Source organism: Cavia porcellus, unplaced genomic scaffold, assembly GCF_034190915.1.
Source record: "Cavia porcellus strain 051 isolate PalLab524CR breed Dunkin Hartley unplaced genomic scaffold, mCavPor4.1 scaffold_16, whole genome shotgun sequence".
Taxonomy (NCBI): Eukaryota; Metazoa; Chordata; class Mammalia; order Rodentia; family Caviidae; genus Cavia; species Cavia porcellus.
Window position 1 is genome coordinate 39380626 of NW_026947499.1, and position 13173 is coordinate 39393798.

Below are 13173 nucleotides of genomic sequence, written 5' to 3' on the forward strand. Positions count from 1 at the left end.
CTTCCTCTCTCCTCTTTCCCCCAACCCCGTTTTTCTCCCTCACTGTACTATCAGCACAGCAGACCCCAGACTCAGAGGGTAGCAGGGAGTAAAGCAGCGGTCGTTATTTATCCCCGTCCATTTATTCCCAGGCTCGCTGTCCTCAGTGGCTAACATGCTCCAGTTTGCTTTTGTATTTGCACTGCCGCCCACTTCCTTATGCCGTGACTTTAAACGAATGACATTCTTGGAACACTTGCCTCGTCTTCTCCCGTCTGAGGCTCAGGGAGCCCAGCTGGTGACAGGTTTCATCTCCTTGCTTCCTCGTGTGTGTCCTCAGCTTGGGAGGTAGAAATGATTCCAAGTCTACGGCCAATGCTGAAAGGAAGCTTGGCCAGGCCCAGGGCTGTGCTAAGGGCTTGGTGTCTACTCCTGGCACCCACCTCTGAAGTGAGTTTTACTGTTGCCATCTATTCTTGCCGGAGGGTGCACAGGGACAGTGAGAGATTTGCCGAGGGTACAGAGCTTAAGAAACAGAGCAGGGATTTGAACTTAAACATTCTGATTCCTCGTTCAACATGGTGGACTCCAGCCTTGCAATTACTTAGGGAATAAAATAATTTATATTGGTATTCGGACAACTTTTAAAATATTAGCTCACCCCACACACAAAAGTTACCCAGCCCTTGGGAGGCTGAGGCAGGAGGATCACTGCAAATTTAAGGCCAGCCGGAACTATACAGGGAGAACTTGTCTCAAAACAAACAAACAAAGGAACAAATAAAATGAGTTAACGAGGCAACACCCTGCAGATCAATTTTGTTTGCAGAGGGTTCTATCAGAGAAAGCCTGGGAGGGCTCAGACCTACGCCTTTCTGCCTTGACATTTTGCACTCACTGGTTTCCTGAATTTGAAATGCCGTTTGCAGCCTTTCCTTTCCTCTTTGTTCTTTCCTGTCTCTGGGCCTGCGTTGTGTAACTCAGAAGCTGCCAGCCACACTAACTGGAAATGGGGCCCTGTCTGAATTAAAATGCACAGGCTGGGCATGGTGGTGCACACCTGTAATCTAGCACTTGGGAGCCTGAGGCAGAAGCATTGCAAGTGCAAACCCAGGTTGGACAGTTTAGTAAGACTGTCTCAAAGAATTACAGGAGCTAGAAGTGTAATTCCATGATGTCCATGGTGGAGCACTTGCCTGGAATATACAAAGCTCTGGGGTCTCAAGTCTCTAGTAATGAAAAGAATAGCTAATTAAATAAAATATGCTGCCAACATAATTTCTACAAGTTTCTTCTTGCTTTATAAATGTGGCTGCTAGAATTGGGGGAGGGTAGAGGTATTGGGGATTAAACCAGGGCACTTTGCAATGAGCTACATCTCCAGCCTTTTCTATGTTTTATTTTGAGACAGGGTCTTGCTAAATTGCTAAATTTCCCAGGCTGGGCTCAAACTTGTACTCTTTCTGCCTCAGCCTCCTAGATTACTGGATCTATAGGCATGTGTCACTATGACCAGTTTAGAAAATTTTGTTTTGTTTTGCTTTTGCTTTTGATTTTTGAAACAGCATCTCACTGTAGCAGAAAATCCTCCCCTCTCCCATCACCTGCCAATATACTTCAGTTTCTGTTAGTTGTCCAGGTAACAGTTTCTGTTACTTCTGTTTCTTAGAAATGGCTGGTCATACTGGGCATGGTGGCTCAGACCTGTAATCCTAGCACTCAGGAGGCTGAGGCAGGAGGATTGTTGTAAATTTGAGGCCAGCCTGGGCTACAAAGTGAGCTCAAGACCAGACTGAATGGTGTAGTAAGACCTTGTCTCATAAAGACAAAAAAAAAAAAAAAAAAAAAAGGAAAGAAAGAAAAGAAATGGCGGGTCACTATGATGCATATTGCAAGAACCAATTAATAACTGCCAAATACTCTGCTTCTGTACTTCCTACTTGCTTATCCCATATAAGCTCAAACTATCAAGGACCAGGGCCTGACACTTTTTCTTGATGTCAGTACCCACTGATGCAAATAAATCCACCTCCAAATCCTGGGTGATGTTTCAGTGGTTCTGTTTGCAGTAGCATCACTATGTATTTCAGGATGGTCTTGAACTCACTCACTCAAGGCCCAGGCTGGCCTTGAATTTGCGATGATTCTTCTGCCTCAGGCTCTAGAGTGCTCTGAATACTCAGTGCTCCTAAGGCATACTCCACCATGCTTGGCTTAGTTTAGAAAGATAAAAATATATGGATTTAAAGAAAAGCAAAATTAAGGGATGGGGATTTACCTCTATGGCATAAGCTCCTGTCTTGTAAGCGTGAAAGTCCTGAGTTTGATCCCAGTACCAAAAAAAAAAAAAAAAAAAAAAAAAAAAAGAAAAGAAAAATTAACAGCAAGTATGGTTACACATGCCTATAATTCCAGCATTCTGGAGGCCAAGGCAAGAAAGATCCCTTGAGCGCAAGATGGGGTGGGGTTTTTTGTTGTACTTTTGCAGTACTAGGGATTGAGCCGAGGGACTTTGCAGAGAATTACATTTCTAGCAATTTTTTTTCCTCCCAGATCCCAGCCCTATTTATCTATTTATTTATATTTTCAGACAAGGTCTTGCTAAATTGCCCAGGCTAGGAGGGAACTTGTGATCCTCCTGCCTCAACCTCCCAGAGTGCTGAGATTACAGGAGAATACCAAGTGTGTCCAAATCCAAGCATTTGAGGTCAAAAGCCAGGCGTAGTGGCCTACACCTGTAACCTTATAGCATTCAAGAAACGGAGGCAGGAGGATTACTAGGAGCTCAAGGCCAGCCTAGGCTCCATAGTAGAAGAAAAAGAGGAAGAAGGGAAGGAGGAGGAGGAAGGCCATTGATTGAGAATAATGGATCATCTCAGTTCTACTTCCTGATGCAGTCTCCTTTGCTTTTCTTAGTACCCACTGCAATCTGCTATTGTTTTATGGGCTTCTGCTTTATTGGGACATACTCCCTTCTTTGCACATAAGCTTCAAGAGGGCAAGAATATGATGGGCTTCATTCTGTCCTGCACTGCCACAGGCACAAATGAGGCACCTAGCAGATGTTTGTTGAATGAATGGGTCAATATTTGTTGTAAGCAAATTACTTCCAGTAGAGCCAGCCTACAGGAAATGAGTGAGGTGGATAATTTGCTCACCAGAAAGTCCAAGCATTCACTTCCTAGATGACTTTTGAGCATGGGGGATGCAGAACCAGAAGAGGCTCGTGGAGGATGGTTTCCAGGGAAAACTGATCCTACCTTGTGTTTTTAGGGCCTTTTCCTACCCTTAGACACCTTGTGGGGTGTTCCCTGGAATTTTACTAACCCACTAGGATCCAAGTACTGCTGCCAGTTCATCTTCGTAAGCACTGCCTAGCTCCTCTCCAAAAGGCTTGCAGGGCTATCATGGGTGTGACCAAATCCAAAGCCCCTCAATTGTCACAAAGGCCCCGTGACAAGCACCAGCTGTCCTGGCACACAGGGGACATGGGGTGGCATCCCAGAGACCTGGACATGAGTCCTGTCTCCCTCTCCTGCTATGTAGCCCTGGCCAGTTCCTCCACTGTCAGACCTCTAGTCCCTTGTCTGTAGAATGGGGACATAAGTTGAGGATCTCTAACCTGAAACCCTGAAATCTAGAATGTTCCAAAATCCAACTTTTTGAGCACAAGCATCACACCATAAGTGGAAAATTCTGTACAGACAAAACTTAGGTGTATTTCTACGTAGCTAGAAATGTTATAAGAAGCCAGACAGGACCAGGCCCCCAAAGGAGTCAGTGCAGAGGATGAGAACACATTACAGCTGTGGCTGGAGGCACATTCATTGAAAGTCAGGCCTCAAAACAAAGATGGCGAGGTGGCGCAGGCCTGTAATCCCAGCACTCAGGATGCTGAGGCAGGAGGATCGTTGCAAGTTTGAGACCAGCCTGTGGTACAAAGTGAGCTCAAGGCCAGCCTCAAGCACACACATGAACGAATAAGGGACCCCATCTCAAAAAGACAAAAAAAAAAAAAAACAAACAAAAAAACAAAGATGGAATGACTACACCTCCATACCACCGTGGGGGTAAACAATAATGATTGATAGTCTAAATAGACACCAGTCACCCAGGTGGATGACTAGGACCTCCTGACCATCTCTTTCAGAAAAGATCCTTGTTCTTTCCATGTACACTTGCTGAATGACCTACTTCCACACTGGATCAACATTACCTAAATTGTGTAATCTTACTGGTTGATCATAGTTTTGTCACCTCATGATTGTGTTCTGTAAAAATTCCTTTGAGAAGTGGGCACGGGCAACCCACTCCAGCCCCCTCCTGTGTCACTAAGAAGCTGTCTCTTTCTCAATAAAATTTTAGGCTCTTAACCTCTGCTGTTCCTCAGAACTGATTCTTCAATTTCGGGGAACATGAACTCAGTGGATCAGATTTCTAGCAGGTCAGGAGTTATATTTCCCTATATCATTTGGAGATCCTATATCAAGTGCACTCAAAATAATGTATAAAATTACCTGGAAGTTACGTGTGTAATGTACGTATGAAACATAAATGAATTTCATGTTTAGACTTGGGGCCTGGCCTCAAGATATCTCATTATGTATTGTAAATATTCCAAACTCTGAAAAAAGTCCCAAATTCCAAACTGGTCTCAAGCATTTCAGACAAGGGATCCTCCATGTGTAGTACTGGCCACCTTGTAGGGGCCTGGAAGGCTGAGGAGGCCACTGGTCTTTGGCATGGAGCTGGGTTCTCCGGATTGTTATAATTTTGGTCCTCTGGCTGGGGTGGTGGGGTGGGGCCTGGAGTGGCCCAGCCCAACCAGTGATAGCAACGATGATGCTGGTGACGTGGTAGCTGAGAGTCACTGGGGCTGCTGTGTCCAGTGTGTGTCCGTCACGCATCAGAGGCACACGATGGCTTTCGTCAGTCCTTCCTCCATGTTAAGAATATTTCATTTCATTTTTTATTTTTCCTGAGGATTGATCCCCTGGCCTTCAGACTGAGCTCTGTTGTGCAGCCCTTTTAAAAGAAATCTTTTTATGTTGAAACAGTGTCGCTCAGTCACTGAGTTGGCCAAACTGGGCTACAATTTACCATCCTCCTTCCTCAGCTTCCCAGAGCTCTGGAATAACAAGTGTGTGAGCCACCACGGGACTACAAAGATTATTTCATGACTGTACTGGAACAAAAGCAAATATAAATCAGGCCCATTATTATTTGTTCGTGTGTGGTGCTGAGCAAGGAAGCAGAACCTGTGTGTGCCGGTGCCAGGTGTGTACTCACCACTGAGCTACAACCACACCCCTACCTCGGGTGTATAAATCTCAACACATTTAAAATAGGGGGTGGGTGCACATGGTTCCCAATCACTTCAAATTAGGTACATCAGGACAGTTTCATTAATATTTGGTCCATTGAGCTGGCCATAGTGGTGTCAGCCTGTAATTTCAGCACACTGGGAGGCTGAATCAGGAGGCCTCCAGTTCAAGCCCAGCTTGAAAAATTTAGCTGCCTAGCAAGACCCTGTCTCAAAATAAAAAAATAAAAATAGGCTGGGGATGTAACCCAGTGTGGAGGTCCTGAGTTCAGTCTCTAACACCACAAAAACAAAAACCAAGAAAAGAAAAGAAAAATAACTCTTACCCATTATAAAAGTGTTTGAGTTACAGTGGAAAGCAATATTTTCCTAAACCACTTTGGGTACACACACACACACACACACACACACACACACACACACACACTATCTGGGTCCAACTGGGAAGGAAATCACACAGTGAGTAGAATAGGGAATTATTGCTTGCATGGGGGACTAGAACAAGGAAGGACTGGCCCCAGGCTGCACTGGCACACCCTGAAAGGGTGCTGCACCCCTACTGAGCTCCTGACCTCCTTGTAACTGGGCATAGATCCCCAGTGTCAGTTATTTTATCTAAATTTAATTTTATTATAGTACTGGGGAGTGAATACAGGGCTTCTCCCCGAGCTATATCCCAGTCACTTAAAATTTGAGTTGGTGGGGGAGGAGGCCAGGGATGTAGTTCAGCATCACAGTGGTTGTCTGGCAAGCACAAGGTCCTGAGTTTGATTCCTAGTACCATAATTTATTTTTGAGACAGAGTCTTGCTAAGTTATTAAATTACCCAGGCTGAGCTCAACCTTGGTACTGGGGATCAAACTCATAAACTACTGCTTGCCAGGTAGGCACTTATGCTGCTGAGCTAAATCCGTGATCTCAATTTCCATTTTTAAATGGTAGCATGGAGCTGGGCATGGTGGCATACTCCTGTAATTCCATAATCTGAGAGGCTGACTCAGGCAGATTGTTGCAAATTCGAGACCAGCCTAGACTACAAAGTGAACCCCAAACCATCCCGAACCGCATAGTAAGACCGTGTCTCAAAAGAGAAAGATATATAAATAAATGGTAGTATGGTATTTAATATAGTTGCTCTACCATTTTCAGATTCTACTATTCATCTTTCAAATAAATTTTTATTGGTACATTTTAGGTATATATAGTGATCACATTATTCATAGGGAATTTGTACCTGTACATGATTTTTTTTCTTTTTCTTTTTTTCACTATGTAGTTTGAATTGGCCTTGAACTCACTTCATAGCCAAGGCTGGTCTTGAACTTGCAATGATCTTCTTGCCTCAGCCTCCCAAATTATGGGGTTACAGGTGTGTGCCATCACACCTGGCTTTTTGTAGATGATGTATCTTTATTTGTTTTTCCTCATTTCTCTCCCTTCCTTTTAACTCTTTTTCCCTATGTACAAAAGCTTTGTTTCTCAGCGGCACAAGCACTTGCCTGGCAAGCACGAGGTCCTGAGTTCAATCCCCAGTACTAAAAAAAAAACCCCAAAAACAAAAAAAACGTGTGTCAAAGCTTTGTTTTCAATTTTTCCTTTTACTGTTTTTTCATTATCCCTTCCTTCCTTCCTTTCCCCCTCCTCCCTAATTCCCCTTCCCATTTGAACATTTCTTCCTATTCTCTAATACCTATTATACATTTTATCCTTATTTACACTTTTGGTTTCTCCTACCAGAGAAATCACACAGTATTTACACGTGTGTTGGAGTTGTTTCACTTAAGTGTGTGGTCTTAAGGTGTATGTGTTTGCTTACTAGTAGTTGAAGCTTTCAATAGGTATCTTTGGACCATGCTTCTTAGCAGGAATGGTTCTAGAGAGAACTGGTGTCCCCAAGGGAACTTCAGCAAACGTGCTGCTCTTGCTGGCCACTGATCCATTAAGCGCTCCTTCCGTGTGGCAGTGTCCTTGGTGAAGAACAGACACGAGGGTGACAGGCGGGATGCATAGTTCCCAGCCTCATCCCTGCCTGGAAGCACAGCCCAGGCTCCACCCCTGCCACACCAGGCCTCTGCCTCAGCTTTCACCAGCAGCCTGGTGTCACCCCCAGACCCTGCAGGAGCTGCCCTGTGCACACATGCCCAGAAGCCATCAGTAAAGGCAGCTGGGGTTCAGGGAGGTGAAGTGACATCCCCAGGGTCCTGGCTGGCAACACCGGGCAGGTCTGAGAATACACTGTGTGTCCCGTCCCCCAGGGTAGTTCCTCCGGGTCCTGGGCACTCTGGGTACCCCTGGCTTCTGCATAGTGCTTGGAGGACTGGGGGTGGGTTGCTGCCCACTTCCCCTGTTCCAACCATCTACAGGTCAGAGGCTGGGCTTAGAGACAGCATGAAGGAAGAGAATGAGAATCTACCAGAGTCTTCCCTGTCTCTTTCTGAACTCATGCTATCCTCTTTACTCGGCCTCCTGAGTGCTGAGATTAGAGGCATGTACCACCATGCGCAGATTTTCTTTTGATCAATGCCATGTCCTCTGAGGCAGCTGCATTGCCAGGTGAGACCAGTGGTTCGCTAAATGTCTGTCCTATTTGTTCTCTAATTTTTAAGACATAGCAGAAATGGATAGTCTTATGGAAAACACTGATTTTTAAAATATTTTGCTAAGCAATATTTGTTGGAGAGATAGGCACAGTAGTGCATGTCTATAATTTCTTTACTTGGTTGATTGAGGCAGGAGGACTGCAAGTATGAAGATGTCTGGGCAAGTGAGCAAGAACCTGGGCTTGGGGACATAGCTCAGCTCTCTCTAAATTTGATCCTTAATATTGCAAAAACAAACATATGAACTAATTAAATATTTGTTGGTGAAATAGAGGAGTTTAAGAATCAACTATTGCCTGGGGTGTGGTGGTATACACCTATAATCCCAGCACTAGGGAGGTTGAAGCAGGAGGATTGCCATGAATTTGAGGCCAGCTTGAGCTATAAAGTGAGTTCAAGGCCAGCCTGAACTACATAGTTCAATCCTGTCTGAAAAAAAAAAAAAAGAAAGAAAAGAAAAAGAAAACTATTTGTGGAAACATGCCCTAATTGTGCTCTGTGCATGGCCATCTTTGTAACTGTACTTTTTTTTTTTTTTTTAATTGGTACCAGGGATTGAACTTAGGACCACATGCTTTTAAGGCAGGCGCTTATGCCACTGAGCTAAATTCCCAGCCCCTGTAACTGTACTCTTAACATTGCCTACTGTGTTGCTTCTTTGTGGCTCCAAATCAAATAATCATAGCACACATAATTTATGCTTCCAAAGTTCTGGAAACCAGAAGTATAGAGGCGAGCACCACTGAGTTCCCACCAGGTGCACTCAGGGAGATTCTGTTCTTTGCATCTTCTGGTTTCTGGTGTCCCTGAAATAGCACAAGAGACCTATGATTGGATCCACCTGAATTGGTCCTCATGGGAACATCTTTAATTTTCAAGTTAAGTTCACGTTCACGGGTTTTGGGGATGAGGACATGGACACATTTTGTGGGCATCCTTGACTTACTATACCCAATCCATTGTAGTTGTTGCTCACCTGTCTCCCCCACTAAAATGTTGTGTCATTTAGGAATGGGTTTGGCTGCAAGTTATAGAAAACTCCACCGATGAGCTCAAATCAGAGAGGATGTTTGTGGCACACTGCCTGCTGGGCAAGTGTGGGGTCCTGAGTCTGATTCCTGATCCAAAAAAAAAAGGATGTTTACTTGTACCTAATAAGAAACACAGAGGAAGGTGGTCCACTGTTGGTTTGGCAACTCAATGACCCTTGTCCTGTCAAGGACTCAAACTCCTGACACCCTTCTACTATAGCATACCTAGCACTGTAGGCTTTCATCGCAAGTTCATCTCCTCATGCTCACAAGATGACTGCCACAGTCCCAACAATGAAAATCTTACCGTGTAGCATCCGTAGCAGCAGCAGCAGAGGGAAGGCAGTAAATGTGACAGCAGCTCTGCTCCTCGATCTGCTGGTCTCTAGGTGAGGGTGAGAATTCCTGCAGGGGACCTCCCGCTGTGGTTCACCTGCCTGAGCAGGTTCTCATTCCCATCCCACCTCCAAATCAAACCTGCAGAAGGGAGCAGAGCCGCTGCCATCTGACTTAGACTAATGGTTTTGAGCCTTGACCGCTGACAGAATCATCTAGATGGTTTAAGGAACGACTGATGGTCAGATTCTACACCCACTCAGTTCAGTTGCAAAAAAGAATCAACTATTCATGGAAAGGTGCCCTGATTGCTTCCTGGTCGAGTTCTGTGTGAGGCTGTCTTCATGGAGTGGAGTTTTGCCAATTCTTTTTTAGCACCGGGGATTGCACCCAGGGCCTTGTACATGTTAGGAAAGTGCTCTGACACTGAGCTACACTTCCAGGGGCAGGATGGTAAACTTCCTGAACCAGGGACTCGGTATCATGCATTTCTTTTTAGACAGTCTCTCACATATGACTTGCAGCTCATGCAATGTTTGTTGAATAAAAAAAAAGCCAAAAAGAGTGTTTATGTAAGAGTTTAAGATTTAAAAAAAGCTAGGCATGGTGGTGCATGTCTGTAATCCCAACACTATGAGGCTGAGACAGGAGGATGGCAATTCTGAGCCCAGCCTGGGCAATTTGGTGACTTAGTGAGACTGTTTCAAAATGAAAAACAGAAACAACAACAACAACAACAACAACAACAACAACAACAAAACGAGCTGGAAATGTAACTCAGTGTGAAGACCCTGAGTTCAATTCCCTAAAAACAATTTTCCTGCAACATGATTCATGGTAAATCTAATCTCTAAAAATGAGAAGAAATATAATAAAATCAATAAAATGTCTTTCTTCCTCTCTGTGACACATAGATAGAATAATGGTTCCCAAAGGCATCCACATCCTAAGCCCTAGAACTTGTAAACATGTTATGTCACGTGCAAGGGGGAGTCAAGATTGCAGAACTAAGACTGCTCACCCGCTACTCTGACATGGGGAGAATATACTGGGTTAACCTTGTAGGCCTGATGTGATCACAAGGGTCTTTCTAAGAAAAGACAGAAGGAACAAAGGAAGAATGGGAGGAGAGAGGCAAGGGTAAAGTGATAGTCTCAGAATGTGCTGGAAGGGCCCACAAGCTAAGGGATGCAGGCAGCCCTGCTATATCCTAAGTTCAGCTAGTGAGACCCATTTTAGATTTCTGACCTCCAGAACCGGAACCATAAGACAATAAATTCATGCTGTTTTAAGCCACTGCGTTTGTGGTAAATGTGTGTGTGTTACTGGGGATTGAATTTAGGGTCTTCTCACTGAGCTATATCCTCAGACATCATCATCATCATTGTTGTAGTCAGGATTCACAAGGGAAAAAATTTAATGCAGGATTAACAAAATTAATAAAATTATTTTATAGAAGTCACCCAAAGAGTCATACACAGGGGCTGGGGATTTAGCTCAGCAGCATAAGCGCCTGCCTTGCAAGCAGGCGGTTGTGAGTTCCATCCACAAAAGAGTGCGGGACATCTGTCCACATACTAAAGACCCAAAGAATCCAGCTGAGGGCCTGGATCCCATGGCAATATCTTATGTGAGTTCAGCTGAAGACCCAGAACCCATGACAATGCCCCCCATGTGTCAAACTAGAGGCCTAGAGTCCATGACAATGACTCATGCAAGTCTGTTTCACAGATCAGTGCTGGGAAGGACCGAAGGTCAGCAGTAGATGCTAGAAAGTCTGTACCAGCAGGCTGAGTGTTCTGTAATGGAGCCAAGAAATGACGATCAAAATAAGGACCAGGGTTTCCCTGGAAAGTACCCCAGCCATCCTCAGTGATAAAGAGGCCAGAGCTAGGTATGTGGCAGTTAATAAGAAACCGGAGGAAGTGACATACAGGGAAGTGCAGGGCACTACCAGAGAAGCTTGTTAAGTACCTAATCCGTTCTCCAGAGCTGTGAGTCCAGTAGGAAGGGAAAGTGTTAGAACAGAAAGTCCTAAATAAATACTATCTGTGGGACTTTGACCCCTCGAAGATCCCCAAGCTGAAGCTCCCCAAGGACTGGCAGTACATGGTGGCACTCATGGCTCCCTGCAATATGAGGTGTAAGACATGCAGGGAATACATCTACAAGGGGAAGAAATTCAGTGCCCACAAGGAGACGGTGCAGGACGAGGTATACCTGAGCCTGCCCATCTTCCACCTCTGGAGCTGCCTGGTATGGAGATCACATTCAAGACAGACCCCGAGAACACGTGGAAGCACCATGCCACATGGAACTCCTAGGCTGAGAAGCTCCTGGAGGAGTAGCAGAAGCGGGTGTAGAAGGAGCGGGAGGACCAGGAGCTGAACAGTCCCATGAAGGTGCTGGAGAACTGCAGGAAGGACTCGAACTTGGAGATGGAGGTGCTGGAGAACCTGCAGGAGCTCAAGGACCTGAGCCAGTGCAAGCGCATGTGGACTTCTAGTCCATGCTGCGGCAGCACTGGCTGTCAGAGAAGGAGCTACAGCAACAGCAGCAGGAGGAGGATGAGACTGAGACGGCAGCGCTTCTGGAGGAGGCTCAGAAGTGAGAGCCCCTGGAGGACAAGGCTGTACCTTGTGGCCCCAGCCAATCGCCATTCTCTGTGAGGCCCCAAAGGCCAAGAGTAGGGGAGAGGGCAGGGGCAGCGGGTTGCAGCTCTCTGGCTTGGTGGTAGTGAAGAAGACAAAGACAGAAGTGAAGCGTGCGGGTGCCCAGCCAGGGCAGGCTCCTCCAGCCTCAGGAGCCCCAGAGAGCAGAAAAGCTGCTGACCTTGCCTCAAAGCCATCCTTAGTGACAATGAAGTCCCAAGCTCCTGCAATGAGAACAGCTGAGTTCATATCAGGAAACCAGCATGACAAGTTTCTCCCGGAGACTGAACAGCACACCATCTTCTCCTCTAGACTCAGGAAAGGATGCTGAAAGTAAGAGCTGGAGCTCCCCCAAAGTGAGCAACCATTCCCAGCAACAAGGTCCTGAGCTCTGACCATGGGAACAGCCAAGTTCACAAGAAGCTCAACAAGCTCCTCCAGGAGAAACAGCAACACTTTCCTTCCTCGCCAGTCCTCCTTTTTATATTGGTGGCAACAATTCTCAGGTGGGCTCTCCCACCCAGGACCATGCTTATTCAGCTGGTCATTACAAGTTGTCAGTTCACTGCAGTCCTCCTCATCATCAGTCAGGCATGAAGTCTCAAAGGCTGGGTGGACTTTGCAGTCTCTCTGCCTCAGCCTCCCAGACTGTTTGGGTGTACACCACAGTGCCTGGCTATTTGTGCACAGCAGTCAGAAGACACTGATATATCAGTTTGGCTGTCAGGTTCCTGCCAATGAGTCCCTACAAGCCTCATTTCAGTATCTGCTCTAGAGAGTTCCCTCCACATTGAATTTGGGCTGTCTGGATTTACCAGTGGATGAGTGTCCACTAGTGTCAGCTCCAAACCAAGCATTCAGAGGCCTTAGCAGATCTACTTTGCACTTTAGGGAGGCCCATCCTGCTTCACACACAGCTCAGGTATTCTGTTTGAGGGTCCTTGGGAAGTGGGAGGCCCTCAGGCAGTGTTATGGATTAAGAACTGGTGCTCAACTTAACGCCAGCTGGATTACATCAGCATGGCACTGAGCAAAGATGTTCCACCTGAGGAAAGTTGCCAGCATAAATAGGTGGAGAAGGAGAAGGAGGGTGTTAAGGCATTAATGCCTTATTGCGTTGAGGCATTGTGGGTTCTCCTACAAGTTGCTGTTTCAGCCATTTGTTTTCCTGGAGAAACTCTGTCCTCACATCGAACATTGTTTCCTGGCTCCAGAGGGGAAGATGTGTGCCTCTTGGTCTCCAGGATGAACTT

General features: G+C 45.8%; 1 pseudogene; it reads left to right on the forward strand.

Moving 5' to 3' along the window:
• The first annotated feature begins 10237 nt into the window (after positions 1–10237).
• On the forward strand, positions 10238–11880 carry LOC100724422 (splicing factor YJU2-like; annotated as a pseudogene).
• The last annotated feature ends 1293 nt before the right edge of the window (positions 11881–13173 follow it).